A 6,000-nucleotide genomic window follows, 5' to 3' on the forward strand; every position below is an offset into this window, starting at 1 on the left:
TCTGGGGATGCATGACAGACATAAAGACCAACTGATCTTCCAAAACTGGATAAGGCAAAAAATCAGCCATACATGTGTCCATGCTTTTTTCCATGGTGGTTAAAAGATGGAAACAGAGACACTGTTTATGGCTAGACAGAAATAACTGTGTAATTTTAAATGGATTTTTACGTAAAAATACTATATAGTGGCTTTTGTCATTCCCATGGAAACATCAAAAGAGCCTGGCTTTTATCTCCTGACCAACCATCACAAAATAATTCCAGCTTTTTGTTGCTCAGTGATCACGTTTTCTACCACTTTCTAGTGGCATCTTCTTAGCAAGATGACAATCAGTTTTACTCTCAGACAGGCTGTGTAGTTTCTCTCAGCTGAGACAGGGTTGTGCAGGAGGCCCAGCTGAAGTCTGTCTGTCATGGAATTTTTTAACAGAAAAATTGACAAAGGAAACGGAATTTGGTCAGCGGTAGAAACAGCCATTCAGGGTTTGGTCTTCAACAATGGTTTGGTCTTCACCACTTTTAATGGAGAGAAGGCAAATATTTTCTTGTACCTTCCCAGAAATTCAACATATTAACATCCTTACAGTAAGAATCCCTGGTGTGCTCCTAATGTTTTCCTCTGCATCAGGAGGAAATCCCATTCAGAGCCCCATATTATATTGAGCCTGAATATAAAATTATGACAGATACCTGACACAGGAATACTTATCCATTGCACAGTGAAACTTTTAAGCACAGGGCACATCTACTGAACATTTAGCAGTGGTTCACTGTGCTCACAAAACACTGCACCCATCAAAATAGGGACAAACATCTTTGTCTGACATCAGAGTTTATTCATAACCAAGCTCAACACCAATATCACCAAGGACCTGTAAAACTTCTAAGGAGTTAAGATGAAAGTTTCTTGATATGAAAATCCATTGGGAAATTACACATGTTTAAAAAGAGATCGTCTGCATTTAAATCTGTTTTTCCATTCAGCCATCATTTCTAGATGTTCTCTGAGTTTATGAAATAGTCTCAGAAGTAAGGCTAGTGAATACTAGTGGTAGCTGTAATTTTATAATTTTTTCACCTGGTCAGGGAATTCTTCTATCCACAACATACACAGAAGTAGAATACACATCTTCCTTTTTGACTGCAGTGCAGGACTTGTGTGCTGCTCTGGTTTTGCTTAGCATGGAGAGGGCAACTCTGAAAGACTCTGCCATAGGGACCCATGGTGAAGGTCTGATGGGGATGGGTCTCTTCCTCATGGATGGATCCAGAGCTACCTGATACAGACTGACTGACCAAAAAACCCCCCAAAACTGTGATGTCTACACTCAAAGCCAAATTAGTTGGATCTTTCTTTAGTAAAAAGGCTAAATGTGTCAAGTTATTTTTGTTTACTGACTGAAGGCACACTTAATTTCTCAGTATCAGTTAATTTATTCCTGAACTCCTCTATTCTAAGAAACACTAATGGCATATCTTCTCTACAGTTCTGACCAATAGCATGGATGTAATGAATGTGATTGATTGTTTTATTGCTAACAATTGATGGTTTTGTTGTGATGATGGTTTTGTTGCTTACAAGCAGCTTGGCTAAAGTAGCTTTGAGATGGAGGAGGTCTCGATACAAAAGACAAGCACATTCCACAAGGAGGGAAATGTGGCTCCTACTTTCCTTCCTCAAGGGCTTTTGAAGGATGATTGAGAGCTTTGAGTCTGGTCTCTACATTCACACCTCAGCATCTAAATGCATGTTGTCATTGTTTTGAATCATCTTCAGAACTTTTGCTTTCCACAGACATAAACTAATGGTTCAAGTACTTCGACCTCCATAAAACACACTGGGACTCATTTATAGTTTTTTACAGAAACACTCATCTTGCACTTTCAGCAACAAGTTATGGACCCCTTGCCAGCTCACCTTTCCAAAATCAACTTGGAGCATTCAGGGAGTCACTGCAAAGTAAAAATTAAAGGATTTGTGTAATAGGAAAGCAGTAGACTGAAATCTTCCTGCACTTGTTATGCAGACTGGCTGAAGGAACTCTTAGGGTATGATGGACATGCAAGCTGCTAAGACAATGATTTCAAATGATTACAAGCAGCTGAAAGATTTGTGTAATAGCAGGGTAATACAAAAGTAACTTCCACTTTCTGTTTTGCATTTCAGCTATTTCAGAGCCATCACAGGAGATAACCTAAATATTCAGAGACATCTCTTACAGAAAAAAAACCATAATACATCTCAGGGCAATTAAGATATTCACTATAATGTAGTAAACATTTCTACCATAAGGATTTAATGAAAATTATTAACTCTGTGATTAAGGGTAGCTGGGAATATTCCAATCTAATAATTATTATTCACAATGCTTTCCTTCATGTTCTAAGCAGAAAATAATGAGCTGTTTATATTATATCCTTTCAAACATACTACAAAACAGAAACAAATTAAATGCCTTCAGAATTATGGTCAAACCAATAATAGTATTCCTATAGGCAAACAGGGGCAAGAGTTTTTGAGAAAAAACAAGGCATGAGAGTGGATGCATTGGTCTTGCTTATGCATCAAGTGCACAATGTTAACTGCAATGCCTATTTGGAAACATAAAGCAGTATTTCTAAATGGATTTGGAAGTCTTAAGTGATTAGAAAAATCATCTCTATAGCTCAAATAAATTTTCCTGATGAGGTATCATAGCAACCATATGCAACTTTTGTTCCACTTGGGAAAATACCATGTTTCGGGTGAGCAGCTTATATTATTCATTCCTTATGTCTTATCATAATTTATTTTCTGAAAGAAAATGTTAACACTCACCTCACCTAAAATGCATAAATCTCACAGCTGATTACATGATCACCCAATAGAGAGGGACCAGTGAAAAGATTTCCCTGCCTTGATTTACACTGATGTGTTGAAGAGGGTTGGTGTTTGTTGGCCTCTAGTCTCACTGAACATGGTGAGAATAGTTCCACTGGCTTGTCTGAATCCAGCACTGAGATTTTCACAATTTTACCACAAAATGCCTAGTGCTTGTTTTGACCCCAGGAGCCTGATCCCCCTTCCCTGTTCCCATACACTTGGTGGGCCTATCAAACAGTAGCTTCTGGAATACAGAGGAAATGTGAAGAGCTCAGCTAGAGAAGGAGCTGAATCCAGGTTGATCTCAATCTTCATGCGCTTCATTTTTCTAAGAAACATTTTCTCAAATAAAAGAGGTTTTTTTCTGATTAGGGAAACTGAGGAAATCCTGAAAGGAGGTGCTTAACCAGCTGAATTTTCCACAACCTGTAATTGTCTCCTGCTGCCTTTCTGAGCTGTGACCTGTCGGTGACACAGTGTTACCAGCAGTTCCTGCAGAGGCAGCAGGATCCGAGGTGATGGTTTTTCCCACCCACCTGTTCTGACATCTCTCCAGATTTGCTGTCTGCAGCACTGGCCAGCGTGGGGCACTTGGAAAGAGGCTGCTAACACTGCAGTTTGTCACAGTAATGTGTTTTTAAGCATCATTCTTAACAGTGATTACTGCTTAGCAGTCTTACTTCTTTAAGCACATGAGTTATAACTCCCAAATATTTATCCTGTGTGGCACTTGTCTACACTTAGCAAAAAATACTTTATTTATAAAGAAAAAGGAAGTGTTTTGCTTAATCTTACGTGCTTTATATTTACTAGTCGAAATGCCTTTGTGAAGATATTCAAAGGACAAATGAGAATTCATTGCTCAATGGTGCTTTATACCACAGCTTCCACTGATTAACTGTGAATTGTGATTAGGGGGTTTTCCCTTTCAAACATTCAAAAAAAAAAATCATGAGTGTTAGAAGCTTTGGCTTTTTGTGCTATATGTATATTCACTATTTCATTAGGTAAGCTCAGGATCACCACAAGTGCACTTTGTTAGAAACAAGTTTATTGAAGAGAAAACCAATTTTCATTCTTTTTAACCAATAATCTTCACATTATAGAGCAGCAGCACCAAGAAGATTGAAAGCCAGCCTGTCATACCAGGACATTTGGACAAGATAATAACAAGTGCTTGAACAATTTCATCTCTGTTTTTTCCTGATCCTTGTGCTGTTGTTCATGGCTACAACTCAAGGATTATTATAATTAGCGTATTTATCCCTTTTTGCTGTAAAGAGAAGAGAAGAGAAGAGAAGAGAATACAACCTTCAGAGAACTTTCCAGAAGCCTCATACTGTCTTTTATTCTTTTTCCTTTGTTTAAAGGAAATATTTCCATGGAATATATGGGATTAGGATCCTATTTACATGGCTCACTCCAAAATTTAGTTCTGATACTCTGCACCAACTTTCTAGTTACTCTCAGATATTTAATAAAAGAATAACTACTCAGCAAAAATGTATTTCTCAAATTTCATTCCCAGAAATATACTGTATATTTTTTTAAATTCTACACCATGTCTATTCCATTGAATTGCAGACTATGAACACTATTTAAATTCAAAATAGATACTTAAAATCAGATTAAAGTGTTTATTAATTCTTCATGCTGATCGTTCTAAAGACAATTTTCACTGATTTCTACATAAAGAAGCTTATTCTCCTCAGTATGTTTCTAATTTGACCATTAAAATCCTTATATATATTACAAAATGAGACCTTGAAAATGAGGAAATGAGTTAAAATTTTAATGATTTTACTTCACTTTCTTAATACTAGATGTTATTAAATACTTATTGCAAGCCAAAAGGGACAAAGTTTATTAAATATTGTGTTATTTACCTTCCCTATTTTCTGTGGGAAGGGTTCTCCTTTATTTTGCTAGTACTTCACCTTATTGCTGTAGAAGCCTACTTTGTATAACTAATTTTTATTTATGGACACATATTGGTGCTTTTTTCCCCAGATAGAGAGTTATGAGACCTGTAAATTGACTTGGCTCCAAATCTGGTTCTAAAAGCTGAAGCTGATACTATCTTCACAAAATGACTGGTATGTGTCTTGTTGCCTCATGGATTTTGGATAGAAATTTAAATAATTGGAAATCTTGCAGAAACTGTCAGATACGTGGCAGAAGTATGATTTACAGATCTAGTTAGAAAGAGTGATACAAGGCGAATGTAACAATGTTTCCAAATCAAGAGTGGTCATTATTAAATACAACAGGTATAGGAAGAAGGTATATCTTATCATCTATTATGATAAACAGAAGAAAAAATAAAAAGAGATTAAATTACTTACCCAGGGTATCTGTGGTACAATCAAGAATTGTACAAAATCACTGCAATTCTACCCAAAAACCTTAAGCAAAAACTAACATTTTTTCCTGTCTTGTTTTTGCATCCATTAGTTTGTATTTAAGGTCTCAAAATTCTTATCCTGAGTGTTTCTAAGCATATAATATTACTTTGATTTAGCTGCTATAAATGTCTTGCTTAAGAAGATTTTAGAGGATTACCAGGGTCCCCGTAGGAAAAATGAATAAGATTTAACAAATATAATATTGAGAACTTGGATGTGAACAGCTTCTTAGTATTCCTTCAAAGTGTTCCTTTGTGAAATCAGAAAGTATAAAACAACTATCCCATGAAAAGTGATTGACTTGTGCAAAGCCATGAATAACATATGCTAGCACAGAATATAAAACATATAAATATTAAGAAGTTATTTAATAAAACCTGAGTTGATAGGAAATGGGCTGAAGAGAACATCCAAGAATCCTCTGTTATGCAAGAGAAACCAGATCTAACAAGTAGTACAGACATTCCTCCTTATTATTTCTGCCCAACAGACTGTGATTGTTAAATCAAATTTGCCCTTTAAACTACAAAGTACAATTTATTTAACAAAACTAGTTTAGAAATGTATTTAAGAAAAACCTACAAACCTGAAACACTAAACTGGCATTTCTGTGCATTCCAAGGAATTTTGCATCAACAGTCAGAAGAAGGTTTCAATGTATTCTTTAAAGTCTTGGCAATTGCCATGCACATGAGCAAAACACACTCTTGTTGCAGAAACACAGACATCC

Source organism: Lichenostomus cassidix, chromosome Z (genome assembly GCF_008360975.1).
Source record: "Lichenostomus cassidix isolate B80296 chromosome Z, HeHo_3.0, whole genome shotgun sequence".
Classification (NCBI taxonomy): Eukaryota; Metazoa; Chordata; class Aves; order Passeriformes; family Meliphagidae; genus Lichenostomus; species Lichenostomus cassidix.